The 12,721-nt window shown below is 46.2% G+C and overlaps 4 non-coding genes across 4 annotated transcripts; all 4 read left to right on the top strand.

Annotated features, from left to right (window-relative positions):
* The first annotated feature begins 2,659 nt into the window (after positions 1–2,659).
* Positions 2,660–2,732, top strand: TRNAN-GUU (transfer RNA asparagine (anticodon GUU)). The gene has a single exon. It is a non-coding gene; the product is annotated as a tRNA-Asn (tRNA).
* A 221-nt stretch (positions 2,733–2,953) lies between these two features.
* Positions 2,954–3,026, top strand: TRNAN-GUU (transfer RNA asparagine (anticodon GUU)). Its single transcript has one exon. It is a non-coding gene; the product is annotated as a tRNA-Asn (tRNA).
* A 1,102-nt stretch (positions 3,027–4,128) lies between these two features.
* TRNAN-GUU (transfer RNA asparagine (anticodon GUU)) lies at positions 4,129–4,201 on the top strand. The gene has a single exon. It is a non-coding gene; the product is annotated as a tRNA-Asn (tRNA).
* Positions 4,202–4,422: 221 nt separating this feature from the next.
* On the top strand, positions 4,423–4,495 carry TRNAN-GUU (transfer RNA asparagine (anticodon GUU)). The gene has a single exon. It is a non-coding gene; the product is annotated as a tRNA-Asn (tRNA).
* Positions 4,496–12,721: the final 8,226 nt, after the last annotated feature.

Here is a 12,721-nt window from a genome sequence, read left to right as displayed (position 1 = left end):
AACATTTAATTTTTTGTCTTCCGTGGCGCAATGGTTAGAGCGTTCAGCTGTTATTCAAAAGGTTTGTGGTTCGAGCCCATCCGGGAGCGGTGTTGTGAAGTCTCAGATGTGACGTAAAAAGTCAAAGTTTTTCCACAATACCTGACGAACATTTAATTTTTGGGATTCCGTGGCGCAATGGTTAGCGCGTTCGGCTGTTAACCGAAAGGTTGGTGGTTCGAGCCCACCCAAGAGCGGTGTTGTGAAATCTCACATGAAACGTAAAAAGCCAAAGTGTTTCCACGATACCTGACGAACATTTAATTTTTGGGCTTCCGTGGCGCAATGGCTAGCGCGTTCGGCTGTTAACCGAAAGGTTGGCGGTTCGAGCCCACCCAAGAGCGGTGTTGTGAAATCTCACATGTAACGTAAAAATCCAAAGTTTTTCACAATACCTGACGAACATTTAATCGTTGGGCTTCCGTTGCGCAATGGTTAACGCCGTCGGCTGTTACCGAAAGGTTGGTGGTTCGAGCCCATCCGGGAGCGGTGTTGTGAGGTCTTAGATGTAACGTAAAAAGCCAAAGTTTTTCAACAATACCTGACGACCATTTAGTTTTTGGGCTTCCGTGGCGCAAAGGTTAGAGCGTTCAGCTGTTATTCAAAAGGTTTGTGGTTCGAGCCCATCCGGGAGCGGTGTTGTGAAGTCTCAGATGTGACGTAAATAGTCAAAGTTTTTCCACAATACCTGACGAACATTTAATCTTTGGGCTTCCGTGTCGCAATGGTTAGCGCGTTCGGCTGTTAACCGAAAGGTTGGTGGTTCGAGCCCACCCGGGAGCGGTGTTGTGAGATCTCACATGTAACGTAAAAATCCAAAGTTTTTCCACAATACCTGACGAACATTTAATTTTTGGGATTCCGTGGCGCAATGGTTAGCGCGTTCGGCTGTTAACCGAAAGGTTGGTGGTTCGAGCCCACCCAAGAGCGGTGTTGTGAAATCTCACATGAAACGTAAAAAGCCAAAGTGTTTCCACGATACCTGACGAACATTTAATTTTTGGGCTTCCGTGGCGCAATGGCTAGCGCGTTCGGCTGTTAACCGAAAGGTTGGCGGTTCGAGCCCACCCAAGAGCGGTGTTGTGAAATCTCACATGTAACGTAAAAATCCAAAGTTTTTCCACAATACCTGACGAACATTTAATCGTTGGGCTTCCGTTGCGCAATGGTTAACGCCGTCGGCTGTTACCGAAAGGTTGGTGGTTCGAGCCCATCCGGGAGCGGTGTTGTGAGGTCTTAGATGTAACGTAAAAAGCCAAAGTTTTTCAACAATACCTGACGACCATTTAGTTTTTGGGCTTCCGTGGCTCAATTGGCTAGCGCGTTCGGCTGTTAACCAATAGGTTGGTGGTTCGAGACCACCCGGGAGCGGAGTTGTGAAATCTCACAGGTAACGTAAAAATCCAAAGTTTTTCCACAATACCTGACGAACATTTAATCTTTGGGCTTCCGTTGCGCAATGGTTAACGCCGTCGGCTGTTAACCGAAAGGTTTGGTGGTTCGAGCCCATTCGGGAGCGGTGTTGTGACGTCTTAGATGTAACGTAAAATTCAGAGTTTTTTAAAAATAACTGACGAACATTTAATTTTTGGGCTTTCGTGGCGCAATGGTTAGAGCGTTCAGCTGTTAATCAAAAGGTTTGTGGTTCGAGCCCATCCGGGAGTGGTGTTGTGAAGTCTCAGATGTGACGTAAAAAGTCAAAGTTTTTCCACAATACCTGACGAACATTTAATCTTTGGGCTTCCGTTGCGCAATGGTTAACGCCGTCGGCTGTTAACCAAAAGGTTGGTGGTTCGAGCCCATCCGGGAGCGGTGTTTTAAAGTCTCGGATGTGACGTAAAAAGTCAGAGTTTTTCCACAATACTTGACGACCATTTCATTTCTGAGCTTCCTTGGCTCGAAGGTTAGCGCGTTCGGATGTTAACCAAAAGGTTGGTGGTTCGAGCCCACCCGGGAGCGGTGTTGTGAAATCTCACAGGTAACGTAAAAATCCAAAGTTTTTCCACAATACCTGACGAACATTTAATCTTTGGCCTTCCGTTGCGCAATGGTTAACGCCGTCGGCTGTTAACCGAAAGGTTGGTGGTTCGAGCCCACCCGGGAGCGGTGTTGTGAAATCTCACAGGTAACGTAAAAATCCAAAGTTTTTCCACAATACCTGACGAACATTTAATCTTTGGGCTTCCGTTGCGCAATGGTTAACGCCGTCGGGTGTTAACCGAAAGGTTGGTGGTTCGAGCCCATCCGGGAGCGGTGTTGTGAGGTCTTAGATGTAACGTAAAATTCAGAGTTTTTTAAAAATAACTGACGAACATTTAATTTTTGGGCTTTCGTGGCGCAATGGTTAGCGCGTTTAGCTGTTATTCAAAAGGTTTGTGGTTCGAGCCCATCCGGGAGCGGTGTTGTGAAGTCTCAGATGTGACGTAAAAAGTCAGATCTTTTCCACGATACCTGACGTCCATTTCATTTCTGAGCTTCCTTGGCTCGAAGGTTAGCGCGTTCGGATGTTAACCGAAAGGTTGGTGGTTCGAGCCCACCCGGGAGCCGCGTTGTGAAGTCTCAAATGTAACGTAAAAAGCCAAAGTTTTTCCACAATACCTGACGAACATTTAATCTTTGGGCTTCCGTGGCGCAATGGTTAGCGCGTTCGGCTGTTAACCGAAAGGTTGGTGGTTCGAGCCCACCCGGGAGCGGTGTTGTGAGCTCTCACATGAAACGTAAAAAGCCAAAGTGTTTCCACGATACCCGACGACCATTTAATTTTTGGGCTTCCGTGGCGCAATGGTTAGCGCGTTCGGCTGTTAACCAAAAGGTTGGTGGTTCGAGCCCATCCGGGAGCGGTGTTGTGAGGTCTCAGATGTGACGTAAAAAGTCGAAGTTTTTCCACAATACCTGACGAACATTTAATTTTTTGGCTTCCGTGGCGCAATGGTTAGCGCGTTCGGCTGTTAACCGAAAGGTTGGTGGTTCGAGCCCACCCGGGAGCGGTGTTGTGAAATCTCACAGGTAACGTAAAAATCCAAAGTTTTTCCACAATACCTGACGAACATTTAATCTTTGGGCTTCCGTTGCGCAATGGTTAACGCCGTCGGCTGTTAACCGAAAGGTTGGTGGTTCGAGCCCATCCGGGAGCTGTGTTGTGAGGTCTTAGATGTAACGTAAAATTCAGAGTTTTTTAAAAATAACTGACGAACATTTAATTTTTTGGCTTCCGTGGCGCAAAGGTTAGAGCGTTCAGCTGTTATTCAAAAGGTTTGTGGTTCGAGCCCATCCGGGAGCGGTGTTGTGAAGTCTCAGATGTGACGTAAATAGTCAAAGTTTTTCCACAATACCTGACGAACATTTAATCTTTGGGCTTCCGTTGCGCAATGGTTAACGCCGTCGGCTGTTAACCGAAAGGTTTGGTGGTTCGAGCCCATTCGGGAGCGGTGTTGTGACGTCTTAGATGTAACGTAAAATTCAGAGTTTTTTAAAAATAACTGACGAACATTTAATTTTTGGGCTTTCGTGGCGCAATGGTTAGAGCGTTCAGCTGTTAATCAAAAGGTTTGTGGTTCGAGCCCATCCGGGAGTGGTGTTGTGAAGTCTCAGATGTGACGTAAAAAGTCAAAGTTTTTCCACAATACCTGACGAACATTTAATCTTTGGGCTTCCGTTGCGCAATGGTTAACGCCGTCGGCTGTTAACCAAAAGGTTGGTGGTTCGAGCCCATCCGGGAGCGGTGTTTTAAAGTCTCGGATGTGACGTAAAAAGTCAGAGTTTTTCCACAATACTTGACGACCATTTCATTTCTGAGCTTCCTTGGCTCGAAGGTTAGCGCGTTCGGATGTTAACCAAAAGGTTGGTGGTTCGAGCCCACCCGGGAGCGGTGTTGTGAAATCTCACAGGTAACGTAAAAATCCAAAGTTTTTCCACAATACCTGACGAACATTTAATCTTTGGCCTTCCGTTGCGCAATGGTTAACGCCGTCGGCTGTTAACCGAAAGGTTGGTGGTTCGAGCCCACCCGGGAGCGGTGTTGTGAAATCTCACAGGTAACGTAAAAATCCAAAGTTTTTCCACAATACCTGACGAACATTTAATCTTTGGGCTTCCGTGGCGCAATGGTTAGCGCGTTCGGCTGTTAACCGAAAGGTTGGTGGTTCGAGCCCACCCGGGAGCGGTGTTGTGAGCTCTCACATGAAACGTAAAAAGCCAAAGTGTTTCCACGATACCCGACGACCATTTAATTTTTGGGCTTCCGTGGCGCAATGGTTAGCGCGTTCGGCTGTTAACCGAAAGGTTGGTGGTTCGAGCCCATCCGGGAGCGGTGTTGTGAGGTCTCAGATGTGACGTAAAAAGTCGAAGTTTTTCCACAATACCTGACGAACATTTAATTTTTTGGCTTCCGTGGCGCAATGGTTAGCGCGTTCGGCTGTTAACCGAAAGGTTGGTGGTTCGAGCCCACCCGGGAGCGGTGTTGTGAAATCTCACAGGTAACGTAAAAATCCAAAGTTTTTCCACAATACCTGACGAACATTTAATCTTTGGGCTTCCGTTGCGCAATGGTTAACGCCGTCGGCTGTTAACCGAAAGGTTGGTGGTTCGAGCCCATCCGGGAGCTGTGTTGTGAGGTCTTAGATGTAACGTAAAATTCAGAGTTTTTTAAAAATAACTGACGAACATTTAATTTTTTGGCTTCCGTGGCGCAAAGGTTAGAGCGTTCAGCTGTTATTCAAAAGGTTTGTGGTTCGAGCCCATCCGGGAGCGGTGTTGTGAAGTCTCAGATGTGACGTAAATAGTCAAAGTTTTTCCACAATACCTGACGAACATTTAATCTTTGGGCTTCCGTTGCACAATGGTTAACGCCGTCGGCTGTTAACCGAAAGGTTGGTGGTTCGAGCCCATCCGGGAGCGGTGTTGTGAGGTCTTAGATGTAACGTAAAATTCTGAGTTTTTTAAAAATAACTGACGAACATTTAATTTTTGGTCTTCCGTGGCGCAATGGTTAGAGCGTTCAGCTGTTATTCAAAAGGTTTGTGGTTCGAGCCCATCCGGGAGCGGTGTTGTGAAGTCTCAGATGTGACGTAAAAAGTCAAAGTTTTTCCACAATACCTGACGAACATTTAATCTTTGGGCTTCCGTGGCGCAATGGTTAGCGCGTTCGGCTGTTAACCGAAAGGTTGGCGGTTCGAGCCCACCCGGGAGCGGTGTTGTGAGATCTCACATGTAACGTAAAAATCCAAAGTTTTTCCACAATACCTGACGAACATTTAATCTTTGGGCTTCCGTTGCGCAATGGTTAACGCCGTCGGCTGTTAACCGAAAGGTTGGTGGTTCGAGCCCATCCGGGAGCGGTGTTGTGAGGTCTTAGATGTAACGTAAAATTCTGAGTTTTTTAAAAATAACTGACGAACATTTAATTTTTGGTCTTCCGTGGCGCAATGGTTAGAGCGTTCAGCTGTTATTCAAAAGGTTTGTGGTTCGAGCCCATCCGGGAGCGGTGTTGTGAAGTCTCAGATGTGACGTAAAAAGTCAAAGTTTTTCCACAATACCTGACGAACATTTAATATTTGGGCTTCCGTGGCGCAATGGTTAGCGCGTTCGGCTGTTAACCGAAAGGTTGGTGGTTCGAGCCCATCCGGGAGCGGTGTTTTGAAGTCTCGGATGTGACGTAAAAAGTCAGAGTTTTTCCACAATACCTGACGACCATTTCATTTCTGATCTTCCTTGGCTCGAAGTCTAGCGCGTTCGGATGTTAACCAAAAGGTTGGTGGTTCGAGCCCACCCGGGAGCGGTGTTGTGAAATCTCACAGGTAACGTAAAAATCCAAAGTTTTTCCACAATACCTGACGAACATTTAATCTTTGGGCTTCCGTTGCGCAATGGTTAACGCCGTCGGCTGTTAACCGAAAGGTTGGTGGTTCGAGCCCATCCGGGAGCTGTGTTGTGAGGTCTTAGATGTAACGTAAAATTCAGAGTTTGTTAAAAATAACTGACGAACATTTAATTTTTGGGCTTCCGTGGCGCAAAGGTTAGAGCGTTCAGCTGTTATTCAAAAGGTTTGTGGTTCGAGCCCATCCGGGAGCGGTGTTGTGAAGTCTCAGATGTGACGTAAATAGTCAAAGTTTTTCCACAATACCTGACGAACATTTAATCTTTGGGCTTCCGTTGCACAATGGTTAACGCCGTCGGCTGTTAACCGAAAGGTTGGTGGTTCGAGCCCATCCGGGAGCGGTGTTGTGAGGTCTTAGATGTAACGTAAAATTCAGAGTTTTTTAAAAATAGCTGACGAACATTTAATTTTTGGGCTTCCGTGGCGCAAAGGTTAGAGCGTTCAGCTGTTATTCAAAAGGTTTGTGGTTCGAGCCCATCCGGGAGCGGTGTTGTGAAGTCTCAGATGTGACGTAAATAGTCAAAGTTTTTCCACAATACCTGACGAACATTTAATCTTTGGGCTTCCGTTGCACAATGGTTAACGCCGACGGCTGTTAACCGAAAGGTTGGTGGTTCGAGCCCATCCGGGAGCGGTGTTGTGAGGTCTTAGATGTAACGTAAAATTCAGAGTTTTTTAAAAATAGCTGACGAACATTTAATTTTTGGGCTTCCGTGGCGCAAAGGTTAGAGCGTTCAGCTGTTATTCAAAAGGTTTGTGGTTCGAGCCCATCCGGGAGCGGTGTTGTGAAGTCTCAGATGTGACGTAAATAGTCAAAGTTTTTCCACAATACCTGACGAACATTTAATCTTTGGGCTTCCGTTGCACAATGGTTAACGCCGACGGCTGTTAACCGAAAGGTTGGTGGTTCGAGCCTATCCGGGAGCGGTGTTGTGAGGTCTTAGATGTAACGTAAAATTCAGAGTTTTTTAAAAATAGCTGACGAACATTTAATTTTTGGGCTTCCGTGGCGCAAAGGTTAGAGCGTTCAGCTGTTATTCAAAAGGTTTGTGGTTCGAGCCCATCCGGGAGCGGTGTTGTGAAGTCTCAGATGTGACGTAAATAGTCAAAGTTTTTCCACAATACCTGACGAACATTTAATCTTTGGGCTTCCGTTGCACAATGGTTAACGCCGACGGCTGTTAACCGAAAGGTTGGTGGTTCGAGCCCATCCGGGAGCGGTGTTGTGAGGTCTTAGATGTAACGTAAAATTCTGAGTTTTTTAAAAATAACTGACGAACATTTAATTTTTGGTCTTCCGTGGCGCAATGGTTAGAGCGTTCAGCTGTTATTCAAAAGGTTTGTGGTTCGAGCCCATCCGGGAGCGGTGTTGTGAAGTCTCAGATGTGACGTAAAAAGTCAAAGTTTTTCCACAATACCTGACGAACATTTAATATTTGGGCTTCCGTGGCGCAATGGTTAGCGCGTTCGGCTGTTAACCGAAAGGTTGGTGGTTCGAGCCCATCCGGGAGCGGTGTTTTGAAGTCTCGGATGTGACGTAAAAAGTCAGAGTTTTTCCACAATACCTGACGACCATTTCATTTCTGAGCTTCCTTGGCTCGAAGTCTAGCGCGTTCGGATGTTAACCAAAAGGTTGGTGGTTCGAGCCCACCCGGGAGCGGTGTTGTGAAATCTCACAGGTAACGTAAAAATCCAAAGTTTTTCCACAATACCTGACGAACATTTAATCTTTGGGCTTCCGTTGCGCAATGGTTAACGCCGTCGGCTGTTAACCGAAAGGTTGGTGGTTCGAGCCCATCCGGGAGCTGTGTTGTGAGGTCTTAGATGTAACGTAAAATTCAGAGTTTTTTAAAAATAACTGACGAACATTTAATTTTTGGGCTTCCGTGGCGCAAAGGTTAGAGCGTTCAGCTGTTATTTAAAAGGTTTGTGGTTCGAGCCCATCCGGGAGCGGTGTTGTGAAGTCTCAGATGTGACGTAAATAGTCAAAGTTTTTCCACAATACCTGACGAACATTTAATCTTTGGGCTTCCGTTGCACAATGGTTAACGCCGTCGGCTGTTAACCGAAAGGTTGGTGGTTCGAGCCCATCCGGGAGCGGTGTTGTGAGGTCTTAGATGTAACGTAAAATTCAGAGTTTTTTAAAAATAGCTGACGAACATTTAATTTTTTGGCTTCCGTGGCGCAAAGGTTAGAGCGTTCAGCTGTTATTCAAAAGGTTTGTGGTTCGAGCCCATCCGGGAGCGGTGTTGTGAAGTCTCAGATGTGACGTAAATAGTCAAAGTTTTTCCACAATACCTGACGAACATTTAATCTTTGGGCTTCCGTTGCACAATGGTTAACGCCGTCGGCTGTTAACCGAAAGGTTGGTGGTTCGAGCCCATCCGGGAGCGGTGTTGTGAGGTCTTAGATGTAACGTAAAATTCTGAGTTTTTTAAAAATAACTGACGAACATTTAATTTTTGGTCTTCCGTGGCGCAATGGTTAGAGCGTTCAGCTGTTATTCAAAAGGTTTGTGGTTCGAGCCCATCCGGGAGCGGTGTTGTGAAGTCTCAGATGTGACGTAAAAAGTCAAAGTTTTTCCACAATACCTGACGAACATTTAATCTTTGGGCTTCCGTGGCGCAATGGTTAGCGCCGTCGGCTGTTAACCGAAAGGTTGGCGGTTCGAGCCCACCCGGGAGCGGTGTTGTGAGATCTCACATGTAACGTAAAAATCCAAAGTTTTTCCACAATACCTGACGAACATTTAATCTTTGGGCTTCCGTTGCGCAATGGTTAACGCCGTCGGCTGTTAACCGAAAGGTTGGTGGTTCGAGCCCATCCGGGAGCGGTGTTGTGAGGTCTTAGATGTAACGTAAAATTCTGAGTTTTTTAAAAATAACTGACGAACATTTAATTTTTGGTCTTCCGTGGCGCAATGGTTAGAGCGTTCAGCTGTTATTCAAAAGGTTTGTGGTTCGAGCCCATCCGGGAGCGGTGTTGTGAAGTCTCAGATGTGACGTAAAAAGTCAAAGTTTTTCCACAATACCTGACGAACATTTAATATTTGGGCTTCCGTGGCGCAATGGTTAGCGCGTTCGGCTGTTAACCGAAAGGTTGGTGGTTCGAGCCCATCCGGGAGCGGTGTTTTGAAGTCTCGGATGTGACGTAAAAAGTCAGAGTTTTTCCACAATACCTGACGACCATTTCATTTCTGAGATTCCTTGGCTCGAAGTCTAGCGCGTTCGGATGTTAACCAAAAGGTTGGTGGTTCGAGCCCACCCGGGAGCGGTGTTGTGAAATCTCACAGGTAACGTAAAAATCCAAAGTTTTTCCACAATACCTGACGAACATTTAATCTTTGGGCTTCCGTTGCGCAATGGTTAACGCCGTCGGCTGTTAACCGAAAGGTTGGTGGTTCGAGCCCATCCGGGAGCTGTGTTGTGAGGTCTTAGATGTAACGTAAAATTCAGAGTTTGTTAAAAATAACTGACGAACATTTAATTTTTGGGCTTCCGTGGCGCAAAGGTTAGAGCGTTCAGCTGTTATTCAAAAGGTTTGTGGTTCGAGCCCATCCGGGAGCGGTGTTGTGAAGTCTCAGATGTGACGTAAATAGTCAAAGTTTTTCCACAATACCTGACGAACATTTAATCTTTGGGCTTCCGTTGCACAATGGTTAACGTCGTCGGCTGTTAACCGAAAGGTTGGTGGTTCGAGCCTATCCGGGAGCGGTGTTGTGAGGTCTTAGATGTAACGTAAAATTCAGAGTTTTTTAAAAATAGCTGACGAACATTTAATTTTTTGGCTTCCGTGGCGCAAAGGTTAGAGCGTTCAGCTGTTATTCAAAAGGTTTGTGGTTCGAGCCCATCCGGGAGCGGTGTTGTGAAGTCTCAGATGTGACGTAAATAGTCAAAGTTTTTCCACAATACCTGACGAACATTTAATCTTTGGGCTTCCGTTGCACAATGGTTAACGCCGTCGGCTGTTAACCGAAAGGTTGGTGGTTCGAGCCCATCCGGGAGCGGTGTTGTGAGGTCTTAGATGTAACGTAAAATTCTGAGTTTTTTAAAAATAACTGACGAACATTTAATTTTTGGTCTTCCGTGGCGCAATGGTTAGAGCGTTCAGCTGTTATTCAAAAGGTTTGTGGTTCGAGCCCATCCGGGAGCGGTGTTGTGAAGTCTCAGATGTGACGTAAAAAGTCAAAGTTTTTCCACAATACCTGACGAACATTTAATCTTTGGGCTTCCGTGGCGCAATGGTTAGCGCGTTCGGCTGTTAACCGAAAGGTTGGCGGTTCGAGCCCACCCGGGAGCGGTGTTGTGAGATCTCACATGTAACGTAAAAATCCAAAGTTTTTCCACAATACCTGACGAACATTTAATCTTTGGGCTTCCGTTGCGCAATGGTTAACGCCGTCGGCTGTTAACCGAAAGGTTGGTGGTTCGAGCCCATCCGGGAGCGGTGTTGTGAGGTCTTAGATGTAACGTAAAATTCTGAGTTTTTTAAAAATAACTGACGAACATTTAATTTTTGGTCTTCCGTGGCGCAATGGTTAGAGCGTTCAGCTGTTATTCAAAAGGTTTGTGGTTCGAGCCCATCCGGGAGCGGTGTTGTGAAGTCTCAGATGTGACGTAAAAAGTCAAAGTTTTTCCACAATACCTGACGAACATTTAATATTTGGGCTTCCGTGGCGCAATGGTTAGCGCGTTCGGCTGTTAACCGAAAGGTTGGTGGTTCGAGCCCATCCGGGAGCGGTGTTTTGAAGTCTCGGATGTGACGTAAAAAGTCAGAGTTTTTCCACAATACCTGACGACCATTTCATTTCTGAGCTTCCTTGGCTCGAAGTCTAGCGCGTTCGGATGTTAACCAAAAGGTTGGTGGTTCGAGCCCACCCGGGAGCGGTGTTGTGAAATCTCACAGGTAACGTAAAAATCCAAAGTTTTTCCACAATACCTGACGAACATTTAATCTTTGGGCTTCCGTTGCGCAATGGTTAACGCCGTCGGCTGTTAACCGAAAGGTTGGTGGTTCGAGCCCATCCGGGAGCTGTGTTGTGAGGTCTTAGATGTAACGTAAAATTCAGAGTTTGTTAAAAATAACTGACGAACATTTAATTTTTGGGCTTCCGTGGCGCAAAGGTTAGAGCGTTCAGCTGTTATTCAAAAGGTTTGTGGTTCGAGCCCATCCGGGAGCGGTGTTGTGAAGTCTCAGATGTGACGTAAATAGTCAAAGTTTTTCCACAATACCTGACGAACATTTAATCTTTGGGCTTCCGTTGCACAATGGTTAACGCCGTCGGCTGTTAACCGAAAGGTTGGTGGTTCGAGCCCATCCGGGAGCGGTGTTGTGAGGTCTTAGATGTAACGTAAAATTCAGAGTTTTTTAAAAATAGCTGACGAACATTTAATTTTTGGGCTTCCGTGGCGCAATGGTTAGAGCGTTCAGCTGTTATTCAAAAGGTTTGTGGTTCGAGCCCATCCGGGAGCGGTGTTGTGAAGTCTCAGATGTGACGTAAAAAGTCAAAGTTTTTCCACAATACCTGACGAACATTTAATATTTGGGCTTCCGTGGCGCAATGGTTAGCGCGTTCGGCTGTTAACCGAAAGGTTGGTGGTTCGAGCCCATCCGGGAGCGGTGTTTTGAAGTCTCGGATGTGACGTAAAAAGTCAGAGTTTTTCCACAATACCTGACGACCATTTCATTTCTGAGCTTCCTTGGCTCGAAGTCTAGCGCGTTCGGATGTTAACCAAAAGGTTGGTGGTTCGAGCCCACCCGGGAGCGGTGTTGTGAAATCTCACAGGTAACGTAAAAATCCAAAGTTTTTCCACAATACCTGACGAACATTTAATCTTTGGGCTTCCGTTGCGCAATGGTTAACGCCGTCGGCTGTTAACCGAAAGGTTGGTGGTTCGAGCCCATCCGGGAGCTGTGTTGTGAGGTCTTAGATGTAACGTAAAATTCAGAGTTTGCTAAAAATAACTGACGAACATTTAATTTTTGGGCTTCCGTGGCGCAAAGGTTAGAGCGTTCAGCTGTTATTCAAAAGGTTTGTGGTTCGAGCCCATCCGGGAGCGGTGTTGTGAAGTCTCAGATGTGACGTAAATAGTCAAAGTTTTTCCACAATACCTGACGAACATTTAATCTTTGGGCTTCCGTTGCACAATGGTTAACGCCGTCGGCTGTTAACCGAAAGGTTGGTGGTTCGAGCCCATCCGGGAGCGGTGTTGTGAGGTCTTAGATGTAACGTAAAATTCAGAGTTTTTTAAAAATAGCTGACGAACATTTAATTTTTGGGCTTCCGTGGCGCAAAGGTTAGAGCGTTCAGCTGTTATTCAAAAGGTTTGTGGTTCGAGCCCATCCGGGAGCGGTGTTGTGAAGTCTCAGATGTGACGTAAATAGTCAAAGTTTTTCCACAATACCTGACGAACATTTAATCTTTGGGCTTCCGTTGCACAATGGTTAACGCCGACGGCTGTTAACCGAAAGGTTGGTGGTTCGAGCCCATCCGGGAGCGGTGTTGTGAGGTCTTAGATGTAACGTAAAATTCAGAGTTTTTTAAAAATAGCTGACGAACATTTAATTTTTGGGCTTCCGTGGCGCAAAGGTTAGAGCGTTCAGCTGTTATTCAAAAGGTTTGTGGTTCGAGCCCATCCGGGAGCGGTGTTGTGAAGTCTCAGATGTGACGTAAATAGTCAAAGTTTTTCCACAATACCTGACGAACATTTAATCTTTGGGCTTCCGTTGCACAATGGTTAACGCCGACGGCTGTTAACCGAAAGGTTGGTGGTTCGAGCCTATCCGGGAGCGGTGTTGTGAGGTCTT

This window comes from Phalangium opilio, unplaced genomic scaffold (genome assembly GCF_054372755.1).
Source record: "Phalangium opilio isolate 3A_F unplaced genomic scaffold, DU_Popi_V2 ptg000352l_1, whole genome shotgun sequence".
NCBI classification, from domain to species: Eukaryota; Metazoa; Arthropoda; class Arachnida; order Opiliones; family Phalangiidae; genus Phalangium; species Phalangium opilio.
The sequence above is the reverse complement of the archived record's forward strand: the minus strand, read 5'-3'. Positions and strand labels throughout refer to the sequence as shown.